The sequence below is a fragment of the Cetorhinus maximus genome, chromosome 23 (assembly GCF_964194155.1).
Source record: "Cetorhinus maximus chromosome 23, sCetMax3.hap1.1, whole genome shotgun sequence".
Lineage (NCBI taxonomy): Eukaryota > Metazoa > Chordata > Chondrichthyes > Lamniformes > Cetorhinidae > Cetorhinus > Cetorhinus maximus.
In genome coordinates this window covers 21,711,110-21,728,618 of record NC_135901.1, presented here as the reverse complement: position 1 = coordinate 21,728,618, position 17,509 = coordinate 21,711,110, and the positions used below count along the sequence as shown (strand labels likewise).

The 17,509-nt window shown below is 47.4% G+C and overlaps 2 protein-coding genes across 2 annotated transcripts in view; one reads left to right on the top strand and one right to left on the bottom strand.

The window, feature by feature from the left end:
- The window catches only part of LOC144697102 (uncharacterized), a 377,962-nt gene that overhangs the window by 267,555 nt on the left and 92,898 nt on the right, over nt 1-17,509 (bottom strand). The window lies entirely within an intron of this gene.
- LOC144697340 (uncharacterized) overlaps nt 1-17,509 on the top strand; it is a 316,254-nt gene that overhangs the window by 247,981 nt on the left and 50,764 nt on the right. The window lies entirely within an intron of this gene.

Below are 17,509 nucleotides of genomic sequence, written 5' to 3'. Positions count from 1 at the left end.
GAAAAGAAAAATCTATATAAATTATTGGAAAAAACAAAAGGGAGGGGGAAGAAACGGAAAGGGGGTGGGGATGGAAGAGGGAGTTCAAGATCTAAAGTTATTGAACTCAATATTCAGTCCGGAAGGCTGTAAAGTGCCTAGTCGGAAGGTGAGGTGCTGTTCCTCCAGTTTGCGTTGAGCTTCACTGGAACAATGCAGCAAGCCAAGGACAGGCATGTGGGCAAGAGAGCAGTGTGGAGTGTTAAAATGGCAAGCGACAGGGTGGTCTGGGTAATGCTGTCCATAGACGCCACTCACACTGCGCATGTTCCAGATCACATTGTTCATCTGGTTGACGGCAGCTACGGACCAATAGGAAGAAGGGGCGGGGCTGGGGCGGAAGCTGCTAGTCCTGCAACCAATTGAAGTGAATGAGGGGTGGGGCTGAGCCCAGATCTCCCTCATTGGCTGAAACTCTGCATCCTTTTGGAAGCTGATTTGTCTCAAACTCCAGGAGAAAGCTGGACCTTTCTGTTTGTTGCTTTAAACAGATGAACCCTGTGGATGTGAAGCAAACATTTCAACATTTTTTAGTGAACTGCGGTAACATGAGGATAAAAGCACAATAAATTCAAGGGCTGACTGAAATCAATAACTGGGCAGAGAGGGAATGTCACCTTCAGACCTGGTTTCAATAAATGAACCGGCAAGACGGGTTAGGACAGGTTAGCGAGAAGGGTGACTTTCAAAACAACACAGATTATACATAAACAAGTAATCTCAAAGACAGTCCAGACCTAAAGGGGTTAAAATATATGTAAATGCAAATTACTGAGGATGCTGGAAATCTGAAATAAAAATATAAGTGCTGGAAAAACTCAGCAGTTCTGGCAACATCTGTGGAGAAAGAAACAGAGTTAATGTTTTGAATCCAATATGACCCTTCTTCAGAACTCAATTAAATTATATATGTTTTCTATGTTGAAGAATCAATTTAAAATCTGGAACTCGGATAGGGATGTGGATTGGTGTTAGGTGGGAAAATCTGGATCAGTATCTTACTCCAGGAAGCCTTAAAGTCAGAGTGGCAGTTTTTCAGAACTGATTCCTGTGATAGCAGCAATACCATTGCTACATGTTAGTAAGACCAATGGAGGTGTTTAAAGTGGAGACTTTGGACTTTTTAAATTCATTTATGGGATTTGGGCATTAAGTATTTATTGTCCAACCCTAATTGCCCTTGAGGAAGTGGTGGCGAGCCTGCTTATTGAACTGCTGCAGTCCATGTGGTGTAGGTACACCCACAGTGCTGTTAAGGAGGGAGTTCCAGGATTTTGACCAAATGACAGTGAGGGAACGGTGGTATATTTCCAAATCAGGATGGTGAGTGGCTTGGAGGGGAACTTCCAGGTGGTGGTATATCCATGCATCTGCTATCCTTGTCCTAGGTGGTAGAAGTCACAGGCTTGGAAGGTGTTGTCAAAGGAGCCTTCGTGAATTGCTGTGGTGCATCTTGTAGATGATACACATTGTGCATCGGTGGTGGACGGAGTGAATGTTGAAGGTGGTGGATGGACTATCAATCAAGCAGGCTGCTTTGTCCTGGAAGGTGTGGAAAATCTTGAATGTTTTTGGAGTTGCACTCATCCAGGCAAGTGGAGAGTATTCCATTACATTCCTGACTTGTGTCTTGTAGAATATGGACAGGCCTTGGGGAGACAGGAGGTGGACTATTCTGCACAGGGTTCCCAGCCTCTGACTTGCTCTTGTCACCACTGTATTTATATAGCTAGTCCCATTCAGTTTCTGGAGGATGATGCACACAAGGAAGCTGTGAACAATCTGAGTGTCATAGTGAGGGGAAAGAAAGGGATCTGGAAAACAGACACTTAATGTTGTTCCAGGAGAAGTGAGGTCTGGTTGTGCAGATAAAAACAGAAAATGCTGGAAAAACTCAGCAAGTCTAGCAGCATCTGTGGAGAGATAGGCAGAGTTAACGTTTTGAATCTATATGACTTCTTCAAAGCATCATACGGACTCGAAACATTTACTTTGTTTCCCTCTACACAGATTCTGCCAGACCTGCTGAGTTCTTTCCAGCATTTTCTGTTTTTTTTCAGATTTTCAGCATCCGAGTATTTTGCTTTTATTTTACTGGTTGTGCAGATGTCAGGTTTTACACAGGACGCAGTCAGCCAGTGCTTTCACCCTGGATGAGTAATCCCTGAATGGTACCATTCAAATCGCTCGATGGAATATCATCTGCTTGGAGAGGATGGTTTGTGTTACAGCTAATGAGAAGCAGCACACACAGGCACACAAACTCATACACATGCACACCCACATGCTCAGACACACACACACATACATACACACACCTCGCTGATGTGTTGGAAGTTTAAATGACTGAGTGAATCCTTTCCGACACATGGAGCAGGTGAACAGCCTCAGCCCAGTGTGAACTGCCTCTGGAGATTGGATGAATGAGTGAATTCAATCTTATGATTGAACAGACGAATGGCCTTTCCGCAGTGTGAATGTCCTGGTGATTCAGCACAGAATCACACAGTGCAGAAGAGGCCCTTTGGCCCATCGAGACTGCGCCGACACGTGAGAAACACCTGACCTACCTACCTAATCCCATTTACCAGCACTTGGCCCATGACGTGCCAAGTGCTCATCCGGGTACTTTTTAAAGGATGTGAGGCAACCCGCCTCCACCACCCTCCCAGGCAGCGCATTCCAGACCGTCACCACCCTCTGGGTAAAAACATTTTTCCTCGCATCCCCCCTAAACCTCCTGCCCCTCACCTTGAACTTATGTCCCCTCGTGACTGACCCTTCAACTAAGGGGAACAGCTGCTCCCTATCCACCCTGTTCGTGCCCCTCATAATCTGGTACACTCGATCAGGTCGCCCCTCAGTCTTCTCTGCTCCAACGAAAACACCCAAGTCTATCTTCATCTCTTCATAACTTAAATGTTTCATCCCAGGAAACATCCTGGTGAATCTCCTCTGCACCCCCTCCAGTGCAATCACATCCTTCCTACAATGTGGCGACCAGAACTGCACACAGTACTCCAGCTGTGGCCTCACAAAGGTTCTATACAACTCCAACATGACCTCCCTACTTTTGTAATCTATGCCTCGATTGATAAAGGCAAGCGTCCCATATGCCTTTTTCACCACCCCACTAACACGCCCCTGTGCCTTCAGCGATCTATGTACACACACGCCAAGGTCCCTTTGTTCCTCAGAACTTCCTAGTGTCATGCAGTTCATTGAATACTTCTTTGTGAAATTACTCCTTCCAAAGTGTATCAACTCGCACTTTTCAGGGTTAAATTCTATCTGCCACTTATCTGCCCATTTGACCATCCCGAGTATATCTTCCTGTAGCCCAAGACACTCAACCTCACTGTTAACCACCTAGCCAATCTTTGTGTCATCCACAAACTTACTAAACCTACCCCCTACATAGTCAACTATGTCGTTTATATAAATGACGAATAATAGGGGACCCAGTACAGATCCCTGTGGTCTGCCACTGGACACTGGCTTCCAGTCACTAAAGCATCCTTCTGTCATCACCCTCTGTCTCCTACAACTAAGCCAATTTTGAATCCACTTTATCAAATTACCCTGTATCCCATGTGCATTTGCCTTCTTTATAAGTCTCCCATGTGGGACCTTGTCAAAGGCTTTGCTGAAATCCATATAAACTACATCAACTGCACTACCCTCATCGACACACCTGGTCACCTCCTCAAAAAATTCAATCAAATTTGTTTGGCATGACCTCCCTCTGACAAAGCCATGCTGACATCCCTGATCAAACCTTGCCTCTCCACCTGGAGATAGGCACTCTCCTCCAGAACTTTCTCCAATAGTTTCCCTACCACTGACGTGAGATTCACTAGCCTGTAGTTCCCTGGCTTATCTCTACAACCCTTCTTAAATAGTGGAACCACATTAGCTGTTCTCCAGTCCTCTGGCACCTCCCCGTGGCCATACTTAAGTTTCTTAGTTAACTATGGATTGTGCATCCTTCTCATAGAGTCATTCTTTGTCAATGGAATACATTGTTGTTCAGAATTAAATATCTGCCACTCCCTATCTACAGCCTTATCTTTCAACATATTTTTCCGCTCCACTGCAGCCAACCTCTGAGTTCAGACCTTTGTAGTTGCCTTTATTTAACTTTAAGACCCAGTTTCAGACCCAGGTTTCTCATCGTCAAATTGAATGTAACATTCTTTCATGTTATGATCGCTCTTGACTAGATGATGTTTTACTGTGAAATCATTCCTAATCCTGCCTCATTACAGATTAACTAGCCTGTTTCCTCGTTAGTTCTAGAATATATTATTGGATTAAACTGTCCTGAATATATTCAATGAACTCATCCTCCGCCAATTCGCTTTGTCCAATTTATAAGCAAATTACACTTACTCACGATTATTGAAGTACTTTTCTCACAAGTCCCCATTTTTTCATTTGTTATTATCAATCCTACCACATCACTACTGTTCGGTGACATATAAAATACTCCCAACAGTGGCTTCTTACCCTTACTTGTATTATCTCCAAACAAGCTGATTCCACATCTTCATCTTCTGAGCCACGATAATTTCTCATGACTGTACTGATTTCAGCCTTCATTACCATACCTAACCCGTGACTTTTTAATTTTGTTCTATCCTTCAGAAATGTCAAATACTCCTGAATATTCAGCCCCCTACCTTAATAATGTTGCAAACACATCCCTGTAATGGCTGTGATATCATACACCTTTATTTCTATTTCTTCCATCAATCCATACACCTTGTTACAAATGCTGAAGCATTCAGATAAAGAACTTTTAAATCTGTCTTTCTGTCAGTTTTCCCTACTCTGATCCTGTTTGCTGTTGCACTCTTATATTTGTACATTCTGTTCCTTCCTATCACACTCTGGTTATCATTACCCATATTGCTAGCCTGCACTATTGCCTTGTCCTTTCCCGTCAACTTTCTAACTTTCCCTTCATCCCAAACCTGCCCCCTCCTCCACTATTTAGTTTAAAGCCCACTCTACAGCCCTATCTATGTGATTCACCTGGGCACTGATCCCAGTGTGGTTCAAGTGAAGGCCACCCCAATGCTGTAGTTCCCTCTTTCCCCATTGTTGGTGCTAGTGGCCCATGAATCAAAATCAATTTCTCCCAACTGAGGGAGGGTCAGTACTGAGGGAGCGCTGCACTGTTGGAGAGTCAGCACTGAGGGAGTGCTGCACTATCGGAGGGTCAGTACCAAGGGAGACCTGCACTGTTGGAGAGTCAGTAATGAGGGAGTGCTGCACTGCCGGGGGGTCAGTACCGATGGAGAGCTGCACTCTTGGAGAGTGAGTAATGGGGGAGTGCTGCACTGTCAGAGCATCAGTACTGAGGGAGTGCTGCACTGTCGGAGGATCAGTACTGGGGGAGGGCTGCACTGTCGGAGAGTCAGTACTGAGGGAGTACTGTACTGCCGGAGGATCAGTACTGAGGGAGCGCTGCACTGTCAGAGGGTCAGTACCGATGGAGAGCTACACCGTTGGAGAGTCAGTAATGAGGGTGCGCTGCACTGTCAGAGGGTCAGTACTGAGGGAGCGCTGCACTGTCGGAGGGTCAGTATTGAGGGAGTGCTGTACTGTCGGAGGGCCAGTACCAAGGGAGAGCTGCACTGTTGGAGAGTCAGTAATGAGGGAGTGCTGCACTGTCGGAGGGTCAATACTGATGAAGAGCTGCACTGTTGGAGATTCAGTAATGAAGGTGCGCTACACTGTCAGAGGGTCAGTACTGAAGGAGTGCTGCACTGTTGGAGGATCAGTATTGAGGGAGTGCTGTACTGTCAGAAGGTCAGTACTGAGGGAGCACTGCACTGTCGGAAGGTGAGCACTGAGAGAGTGCTGCACTGCTGGAGACGTTTTCCAGGTGAGACATTAAGCCACCGCTTCATTTGCTTTCTCTGGTGGATATAAAAGATCCCATGGCCGCTATTTGGAAGAAGAGCAGGGGGAAGTTCTCCCCGGTGTCCTGGGGTCAATATTTAACCCTCAACCGATGATCTGGGTCATTATCACGTTGCTCCTTGTGGGAGCTTGCTGTACACAAAATGGTGTCTCATTACAACAGGGACAACATTGCAGGAAGTAATATAATTGGCTGTGATGTTCTTTGGGACGTCCTTAAGCAGTGAAAGGCGCTAGAGAAATGCAATACCTTCTATGGCTCTAGGAGTGAGAGCTGGGTATTTTTCTCTCGTCCGGGATCACTATGTCTAAAAGTTGTCCCACTTGCTAATTACCTGCCTAAGATTAGCTAAGCTGTAACTAATTACTTCATCTGCTTGAAGGGGAAAATACTTGCAGGGCCATGGAGGGAAGAGCAGGGGTTAGAGTTGGACTAATTGAATAGATCTTTCAAAGAGCCAGCACAGGCACGATGGGCCGAATGGCCTCCTCCTGTGCTATGATTCTCATAAATTTGGTGGCGTCCCTTCATTGCAGGAAACCAATGGATTAAACAGATAAATGGTAAGGTGAAACACGGTGAGACCCAGTGGTAGTCGACAGACACTTAGTGAATTTAATATTCTCTCTCCTTGCTAAATGTTTAATTCTGGCTGTACTTCGATTTCTCACTAAACTCTTACCTGTTGCTAAGAGACGTGATGGACGTGTGAAGTCAGAGGCGGGATCCCTCAACTCTTAAACCCCTCCTCGGGACTGCAATGGTTAGCTGGGGGAATTAATTCCTGGTCTGTTGAGTTGTAATCCGATTGGGTGTCTGGCTTAATGTGAGAGAACATCAAGCTATCAGGGAGAGGGATGATGTTGAGGAGAGCAGGTCTCTGATGGTGCGTGTGTGTGTGTGTGTGTATGTGTGTGTAAGGGAGAGACAGGCTGTGCTGAGAGTTCGGTACAGGCAGCGCCAGTGCAGCCCTGAATGATCGAGAACGTCTCTCTCTACCGGAGTGAGACTCTCCGCTCTGTGGATGCTGCAGGGAAGGAAGAGCAGAAGGAGACTCGCAAGGAGGAACTCGGTCTCGGGACGGAGCGGAAGTGAATGTGCTACCCAATTTTCAGCACCAAATTATCAAGTGGAGCAAACAGGAATGAAACGCCATTGGCGAAAAGTTGGTGACGCAGGTTGATAGAGACATTTAAAGGAGCTATAAGCACTTGGTTTCACTTCTAGAGGGTGAGCATTGAAAAACAATGGTTTTGTCCTACCTTATATCGAGCGATGGGAGCACTGTGCACGGTTCTGGCCTCTGTATTATAAAAAAGGATATAGAGGCACCGGAGAAGATGCAAAACAACTAAGATTTACAAGGATGATTCCAGATCTGAGAGGTTATAACCATCAGGAAAGACTGAACAGGCTGGGGCTCTTTTCTCCAGAAAAGAGAAGGCTGAGGGGGTGACCTGATCGAGGTCCTTAAAATGATGAAAGGGTTTCAAGCGGGTAGAAGATGTGGAGGAGACCAGAACTGGGTGGTGGGGGTAGGGGTGGTTAGTGGTTATCAATATAAGATAGTCATTAATAAATCCAATGGGGAATTCAGGAGAATTTACCGAGAGAGTGGGGAGAATGTGGAACTCGCTCCCATAGGGAGTGGTCAAGGCGAATAGCATTTAAGGGAAAGAGTTAGGGGTGGGGGTGGTGGTAGTGGGACTAACCCGATCGCTCGTCAGAAGTGCTAACATGGACTCGATGGGCTGAATGGTCTCCTTTAGTGCTGCACAATTTGGTGAACGGGAGCAAAATTTCTGCCAAGCTTTCTTTCTATATCCAAACTGATTGGGTTAAGTCCTGTCAAAACGTATTTGTACCGCCCTGTGGTAACCCACTCCCTCTCGAAGGTGCCGCACTGCCTCCCTCGCGGGGGACGGGGGACAGCTCCGGGGAAATCAGTACGGAACCGGGAAACGGCAGCTGGTGCCCTTCTGCTACACCTGGTAAAGCCTGGCATCTTCACAGTCAGCTATTTGAGCTGTAAATGGTTGGGCATTGATATCGTGACACCTTCCCTACGACCATCAGGGTTTTCGCTGGAGTAAACAAGGAGAAACTGTTTCCAGCGGCAGGAGGATCGGTGACCAGAGGGTCACAGATCGAAGAGAATCGGGAAAAGAACCAGAGGGGGAGATGAGGGGATTTTTTTTTTTAACACAGCGATTGTTGTGATCTGGGAGGCGCTGCCTGAAAGGGCGGTGGAAGCAGATTCAACAGGAACTTTCAAAAGGGGAATTGAATAAATACTTGAAGGGGAAATGTTTGCAGGGCTATGGGGGAAAGAGCGACCTGGGGAAAGTGGGACTAATTGGATAGATCTTTCAGAGAGCCGGCACAGGCACAATGGGCTGAATGGCCTCTTCCTGTGTTGTAAGATTTTATGATTCATTTCTTTCTGCCCACACACTGGATTGTGCACCCTCCACAGTCACTAACTAGCATGTTTCCTTGTTTTTGTCACTGTTTTATTCTGGTTCTCTGTCATATCCGCCTCCCTCTCCCGCTCTTCCATTTTCCCTCTCCTCCTCTCCGGCTCTCCCACTCCCCCAATCTCTCTCTCCTTCCCTCCCGTTCTCCCACTTCCCCTGGTCTCTCTCTCCTTCTCTCCCACTTTCCCACTCCCCCTGGTCTCCCTCTCCTTCCCACCCTCTCTCCCATTCTCACTGGTCTCTCTTTCTCTCCCACTCCCTGGTCTCCCTCCCTTTCTTTCTGCTCTCCCACTCCTCTGGTCTCCTTCTCCTCCCCTCCCGCTGTCCCACTACATCGGTCTCCCTCTCCTTCTCTCCCGCTCTCCCACACCCCCGGTGTCTCCTCCTCTTCTGCTCTCCCATTCTCCCCAGTCTCTCCTTCCCTCCCACTCTCCCACTCCCCACGGTCCCTCTCTCCTCTCCTGCTCTCCCATTCTCTCCGGTCTCCCTCTCTCCCGCTCTCCCGTTCTCTATGGTCTCTCTCTCCTTCTCTCCCACTCTCCCACTACCCCCCGGGCTCTCTCTCGTCCTCTCCCACTCTCCCATTCTCCGCGGTCTCTCCCCCCTTGTCTCCTGCTCTCCCATTCTCTCCGGTCTCTTTCTCCTTCTCTCTCGCTCTCCCACTCCCCAGTTAGGGGAGGCAATGTTGTAGTGGTATTGTCGCCTGACTAGTCATCCAGAGACCCAGGGTAATGCTCTGGGGGCCCGGGTTCAATGGTAGTGGGTTCAGATGGTGGAATTTGAATTTATTAAAAATCTGGAATTAAAATTCTTACGATAACCATGAAACCATTGTTGATTGTTGTAAAAACCCATCTGGTTCACTAATGCCCCTTTAGGGAGGGAAATCTGTCATCGTTACCTGGTCTGGCCTACATGTGACACCAGACCCACAGCAATGTGGTTGACTCCTAACTGCCCTCTGAAATGGCCGAGTTGCCACTCAAAACCGCTACAAAGTCTCGACAAAGGAACGAAACTGGATGGGCCATCCGGCATCGACATAGGCACCGGAAACGACAACAGCAATCTCAGCCCCGTCGACCCGAAGTCCTCCTTACTAACACCTGGAGGAGCCATATAAATACTGTGGCTACAAGAGCAGGTCAAAGGCTAGGAATCCTGCGACGAGTAACTCACCCCCTGACTCTCCAAAGCCTGTCCATCATCTACAAGGCACAAGTCAGGAGTGGGATGGAATACTCCCCACTTGCCTGGATGAGTGCAGCTCCCTCAACACTCAAGAAGCTGGACACCGTCCAGGACAAAGCAGCCCGCTTGATTGGCAACCCGTCCACAAACATTCACTCCCTCCACCACTAATGCACAGTAGCTGCAGTGTGTACCATCTACAAGATCCACTGCAGGGATTCACCAAGACTCCTTTGACAGCACCTTCCAAACCTACGACCACTACCATCTAGAAGGACAAGGGCAGCAGATAGACGGGAACACCACCACCTGGAAGTTCCCCTCCAAGTCATTCACCATCCTGACTTGGAAATATATCGGCCATTCCTTCACTGTCGCTGGGTCAAAATCCTGGAACCCCCTCCCTAACAGCACTGTGGATGTACGTGCACCACAGGGACTGCAGCGGTTCAAGAAGGAAGCTCACCACCACCTTCTCAAGGGCAATTAGGGATGAGCAATAAATGCTGGCCCAGCCAGCGAAGCCCAAATCCCATGAATGAATTTTTTAAAAAGTCTCTCTCTCTCCTTCTCTCCCGCTCTCTCATTTCCCCTGGTCTCCCTCTCCTTCTCTCCCACCCACCCCGCCTCCCGCTCTCTCCCTCCCCCTTCCCCTTTCTTCCATTCCGACTCATCATCACCCTTTCTCCCTCTCTCTCTCTCTCCCTCCTTCTCCTCTAATCTGTTCTTCCTCTCTACCTCAATCTCTCTCTTTGTCCCCTCTCTCTCCCCCAAATCCCCTTCCCTCTGCCTCTCTCCCTCTCTCTCTTCCCCTCTCTGTCTCCCTCCCTCTCTTTCTCTCTTCCCCCCAACCCCCCTCTCTCTCCCTTCGCTCTCTTCCACCCCCGCCTTTGGAAAATTGAGGTTTTGAATCCCAACTCTGTCTCTATCTTTCCCACTCTCCCATTTCTCCTGGTCTCTCTCCTTCTCTCCCGTTCCCCTGGTCGCCCACTCTTTCTCTCTCTCTCTCCCTGTTTATACAGAGGAGAGAGTGTCAGGATGAAATCCAGTGGGTTATGCAGAGGAGAGAGGGTCAGGATGGATTCCAGTTGGTTATACAGAGGTGAGAGGGTCGGGTGGAATCTAGTGGGTTTCACAGAAGAGAGAGGGTCAGGGCGGAATCCAGTGGGTTATACAGAGGAGAGAGGGTCAGGATGGGATCCAGTGATTTTTTACAGAGGAGAGAGGGTCAGGGTGGAACCCAGTGGTTTTTACAGAGGAGAAAGGGTCAGGATGGGATCCAGTTGTTTTTATAGAGGGGAGAGGGTCAGGGTGGAATCCATTGGGTTATACAGGGGAGAAAGGGTCAGGATGGGATCCAGTGGTTTATTCTTTCCTTCCCTCATATTTTTTCCTCCGCCCCTCCCTCCTTTCCTTCCTCCCTTCCAACCAATTTCCCCAATTTATTCCTTCCATTCCTCCATCCTTCCTTCCCTTCCATTCTCCCTCGTTCCTTCATCACGCATTTCCTCCCTCCCTTGCTTTTAACCTCGGAAGAGAGAGGAGGGTACCCGAGGGATGGCCAGAGGGACAGGATTGGCTGGTTGATACCCGGTGAAATTGGCCCATGTGGTTTACTTTGGAGGTCCACTTAGCAGGAAGAGAGGAGAGGATTGGGCAGTCTTCAAAGAGGTAAGTAGAAAGGACGAGGCGGATTTATGTAGGGAAAGAATCGAGAGAGAGCGAGGGGAGGGGGCATAGCAGATTGGTGGGTTTTTGTCCCTGAGTATAATCCTACCTCTGCAGATCATTATCTTTTGAGTAATTTAATTCTGTGTGAGACCAGTCGACATACAATGAATGAGTTAACAATAGTTTGGGGACCACAATTGTGTAGTTCATATCATGGCTGCTGATAGATTTCATATAATTATCTTCTCAAGGTATTGTGAACACACATCCCTCATGTGAACTTATTAGTGCTTATAAATGGTCTGTGCACAATGCTTCACATACAAGAGGTTTTATTGAATTAATAAATGTCTTGATGAGGCAGTTTTAATGGAATCAGATTAAGTTACAGTTGAACATCCGGAGATGACACCTTCGCCGACCATAATCTTTACTGTTGAACAAAGCCAACTAGATTGGATTAAGAGGCACCGTTTAAGGGTTGTTTATATGAACACTTTAAAGGACTATTGTTCGCATTTTGGACCTGCCCATGTCCCAAAGCCTTTTACAAGAAATGACGGAAGTACCAAAGGCAGGAGCCAAATTGAGCACAGCAAGATCCCGCCAACTTCAAGGCGGTTAATGACCAGATCATCTGATTTAACCCTCCCTGCGTTCCTCAATCCTGCCCTCTTGAGCACCCCCCGATTCCCATCGCTCCAACATTGGCGGCCGTGCCTTCAGCTGCCTGGGGCCCTAAGCTCTGGAATTCCCTCGCTAAACCTCTCAGACTCTCTCTCTCTCTCTCTCTCCTCCTTTAAGATACCCCTTAAAAACTGACCTCTTTGATCGAATTATTGGCCGCAATATCTCCTTATGTGGCTCGGTGTCAAATGTAATAATGCTCCTATGAAGCACCTTGGGATGCTTTGCCATGCTAAAGGTGCTAGATAAATATAAATTGTTGTTGCTGCTATTGCTTCCTTTTTACCCTTGGTGCCTGGATCGCCGGTATTGTTGCACCATTTTCCCACTTGGTTGGAGTTAAATTTTTTGCCTTCTTTCCTCTGCAGGCTACTGAGGAGGTTGGAGTTCAGAGGTCGCGGCCAATGGCTGCTCCAAACATGGCCGCCCTGAATGACTCGCAGATGAGGGAGCTGGGGCCCTGGAGCAACTGGGCCGGTGAGCAGTGGAGGCATCGCTACAATTACTACGCGGCATTGCTCAGCCTCCTGATCTTCGTGGTGGTTTTTGGCAATGTGCTGGTGTGCATGGCAGTGTCCAGGGAGAGGGCACTGCAGACCACCACCAACTACCTCATCGTCAGCCTGGCTGTGGCAGACCTACTGGTGGCCACGCTGGTGATGCCCTGGGTCGCCTATCTGGAGGTAAAACTGTTAGTTCGGTCCCGCTTATCAATAACCGAAGGGCGTTGGGCCTCGCAGCTACCGACATCACGCCTCAGCGACCCCACCCACCGCCAAAGAGGTTCTAAGTCCTTTTCCCACTTCCCTTCCTGGAGACAGTCACTTGCGCATCAGTCACGGCCAGAACAAGGTCTCTCTTCCGGTCATCCATTTCGATACCAGGCGATTGGTGAACAACACAAGACTGAACTTGACCATATAGAAACATAGGCCAGGATTTTATGGCCCCTCCTGCCCGGTGGGATATTACGGTTCCGCCGAACTAAATGGAGATTTAAATGGCTCGCCGCATCCGCTGGGGGAGAGACACGCCGCGGTGGGGCCATAAAATCCTGGCTATAGAAAACAGGAGCGGGAGTAGGTCATTCGGCCCTTCAAGCCTGTTCCGCTGATCCTCTATCTCAACGCCACACTCCCGTGCTCTCCCCATACCCCTTGGTACCTTTAGAGTCTAGAAATCCATCTATTTCCTTCCTAAGTATACTCAGTGACTTCTCTGTGGTAGAGAATTCCACAGGTTCACCACCCTCTGAGTGAAGAAATTTCTCCTCATCTCAGCCCTAAATGGCCTACCCCATATCCTGAGACTATGATCCCTTGTTCTAGACCACCCCACCAGCCAGAGGAAAGATCATCCCTGCATCCAGTCTGTCCAGGTCTGTCAGAATTTTATACGTTTCAATGAGATCCCCTCTCATTCTTCTAAACTCCAGTGAATACAGGCCTAGTCAGCCCAATCTCTCCTCATATGACAATCCTGCCACCCCAGGAATCAGCCTAGTGAACCTTCATTGCTCTCCCTCTATGGCAAGTATACCCTTTCTTAGGTAAGGAGACAAAAACTGCGCACAATAGGGACAGGAGCAGGCCATTCAGTCCATCGAGCCTGTTTCACCATTCGATTGGGTCATCATGGAATGGTCCAGCACAGAAGGAGACCATTTGGCCCATCAAATGGAGACACAGTGGCATAGTAGCAATGTCACTGGACTAGTAAACTGAAGGCCCAGTGTAACGCTCTGAGGACATGGGTTCAAATCCCTACAAGGCAGCTGGTATAATTTAAATTCAATTAATAAATCAGGAACTGAAAGCCAGTCTCAGTCATGGTGACCATTAAACTATCATCAATTGTCATAAAAACCCATCTGATTCACTAATGCCTTTTAGGGAAGGAAATCTGCCATCCTTACCCGGTCTGGCCTACATGTCACTCCAGGCCCACAGCCATGTGGTTGACTTTTAATTGCCCTCTGAAATGGCCGTGCAAGCCACTCAGTTCAGGGGCAATTAGGGATGGGCAACAAATGCTGGCCTTGCCAGCGATGCCCACATCCCATGAAAAGATAAAAAGAAAATTGAGTCTGCTGCAGCTTTTTGAAAGATCAATCCAATTAGTCCCCACTCTCCCCCAGGCCCCCGCTGCTCTTTCCCCCGTCACCCTGAAAATTTCTCTCCTTCCAGTATTTATCCGATTCCCCCCTTTTGAAAGTTCCTATTGAATCTGCTTCCACCGCCCTTTCAGACAGCGTCTTCCAGATCACAACAACTTGCTGTGTGATGAAAAGCCGCTATTCCGCACCTCGCCCCCTGCTGGTGATGCTTCACTTGCACTGAAGGCTTATCCGCCTCTGCAAAAACCATTCCCACATTGTCGCGGCCAACCCTCGACCGCTGAACGATCGTCATGGATGGGGGATAGTATTGCAGCCATCGGGCACGCTTCAGAGTGTTGTGATCCTCCAAAGACCGAATCTCGCTATCCCATCTCTCAATTGCTTTCATTACCACTTCAAATAAAGAAAAAGCAAACATGAGATCATCCGGCGCAATGAAGCTAATCAGTGCACAAATGATAAAATATTGATTCATTATCATCCAACTGCTAGATAATTAATTTTGTATAATGTCTCCGTTAGATATCTAATCGCACTATTCTCACACAATTAATCCCGGAGCAAAATTAGTTTTATAGGAAATGAGAATTACTGTAATATTCTTTGCTGCAGCGCTTGTCAAACTAATTTATACTTCGTACCATCTAGATTGTCCACAAGCGTTTAATCTCTTGGAACATTCTTCATTTTGAAATTACCCGAATTACTATTTTCGCCTTTTATATTCTTTTCAATGGAGATATAATATCTCTATGGACCTCAGTGGCTTTTAAGGGGAAGAAAGTAAATGAGAATTTATGATAAGGGACGATTCATTATAAGGGAATGAATTACTTAAATTAGAATCTATAGGCAGGCCAGCGCAAATCAGTAAATCAACAATTAAACAGTTAAACCAGATGAATCTTATACACTCTCAAACTTTGTACACCCTCAGGGTTTGCAATCACCAGCAAGATCCTGGGAGTTAGACTGGAGTCAGAGGATGGCAATAACATAGATTAAGTGTGCTCTTCAACAGATATGGGAAGGACAGATGGTCCCAGCTTAGATAGGAAGGCAGGTCTCTGCCTGGGTACAAGTAGGGTCAGATGATGCATGCACCTTTGTACCAGAGACTTGTCTGTTTAAAGTAAATCTATATGTTGACAAGATCGGAATCTGGAGGATGATATTGTATATGACCAATAATGTATAAATATGGTGAACACTTGTAGCTTAGCAGAGTACTGTCTCAAGCTGTATTGAGATGGTGCCCTCCTTGCAATTGCTCGAATAAACGATCATAACCTGTACCTGAGTCTCCTGTGGTCCGCTCATCAAAGACACCATATCAGTGACAAATGCATAAAACGACCCAAGTGTTAAGCCAATGTTCTCCAAATTTGATTAATGTAGGTGCAGAATAAGTGTTAGTTTCTCAACAGAAGATTGTTAAGGTGATGTTATAACACATATTCAAATGATTCAAATCAACACGTTCTCTTGGCATATTCATGTTTAGAATATGAAAATGTCTAGGCTTTTTCTCTGGCATGAATTAATGTGTTATTTAATGAAAATGACAATGAGTGCAAATCTGTCAACGCAAAACAGCAGCAGAAAGTTTATAATTTCAACAACAACTTATGATTCTACAGCACCTTCAATTTAATGAAGTGTCTCCAAGGTGCCTCACAGGAGTGATTATCAAACAATATTTGACCCCGAGCCACATCAGGAGATATGAAGGACCGGTGACCAAAAGCTCAGTCACAGATTGAGGTTTTAAGGAAAGTCTTAAAGCAGGAGAGAGAGAGAGAGAGAGATAGAGAGATAGGGGCTGGAGGAGGTTCCAGAGATAGGGAAGGTTGTAGGGACTGGAGTGAGTTACAGAGATGGGGATGATTGTAGGGACTGGAGGAGGTTACAGAGGTAGGGAGGGTTGTGTGGGCTGGAGGAGTTTACAGAGATAGGGAGGGCTGTAGGGATTGGAGGAGGTTACAGAGATAAGGAGGGTTGTAGGGCCTGGAGGAGGTTACAGAGATGGGGATGGTTGTAGGGACTGGAGGAGGTTACAGAGATAGCGAGGGTTGTAGGGGCTGGAGGAGGTTACAGAGATAAGGACGGTTGTAGGTACTGGAGGAGGTTACAGAGATAGGAAAGGTTGTAGGAGCTGGAGGAGGTTACAGAGATAGGGAGCATTGTAGGGTTTGGAGGAGGTTCCAGAGACAGGGAGGGTTGTAGGGGCTGGAGAAGGTTCCAGAGATAAGGAGGGTTGTAGGGGCTGGAGAAGGTTACAGAGATAGGGAGGGGGCACAAGGAAAGATTTGAAAACAGGGATGAGAATTCTAAAATGGAGTTTGGGTAACCTTAAGTTTCCATAAACATATTCCTTGGAGCCATTCTTCCCGTTAATCCTGATGAGCTTATTTGGGGGAGACAATTGAAAGTGGGTGAGGTAGGATCGGTTGGTGGCCCTTGGGGCCTGTTCCCTGCAGCCTCCCCAGCCCCTCCCACACCGCCTGCAAAAGTGGTCTACTAACGGAAGTGTTTTAGAAGCACTGCTCTTAGGTGTCTTGTGCCCAAAGGCAGTAGAAGAACAAAATACTGAGGCCGCTGGAAATCCGAAATAAGAACAGAAAATGCTGGAAACACCCAGCATCTGTGGAGAGAGAAACAGAGTTAAAACGTTTCAGGTCAGAACCAAAGAGTAAGGCACTGTAGGAATGCAGATCTTTTATCTGGATTTAAGGCTGGATATAGAGCTCCAGTCAGTGAACAGACGTCCGGATGGCTGGAGGTGTTCTGTGATCTTGTGGAAGGGTTTGTTTGAAGGGATGCTACCCTGGCTGTGAACTGTTGCTGATTCTGTTTGTACTTTGCTCTGGTTAAAGGTGGTTGGCGAGTGGTGTTTCAGCTGGGTTCACTGTGACATCTTTGTGACACTGGACGTGATGTTGTGCACAGCCAGCATCCTCAGCCTGTGTGCCATCAGCATCGACAGGTAACTGGAGGGCTTTCAGTGGCGTTCGCCAGTGCGGAAACAGGCCATTCGGCCCATCTGCTCCGTGCTGGTGTTTCTCCTCCAAATGAGCCCCCTCCCACCCCCTCTTCACCTCGTCCCATTCACCATATCCTTCTATTTATTTCTCCCTCGTGTGTTTATCCTGCTATCCCCCTTAAATTCATCGATGCTATTCACCTCAACCATTCCCTGGATGTGAGTTCCACATTCTCCCCAATCTTTGGGTAATGAAGTATCTCCTGAATTCCCCACTGGATTTATTTTTAGGAATGTGGGCATCCGCTGGCAAGGTCAATATCACCCTTGAACTGAGTGGCCTGCCAGTGTTAGGGTTAGAGTCAACCACATCTCTGTGGGTCTATAAAAGGGTTTTCTATAGTAATTGT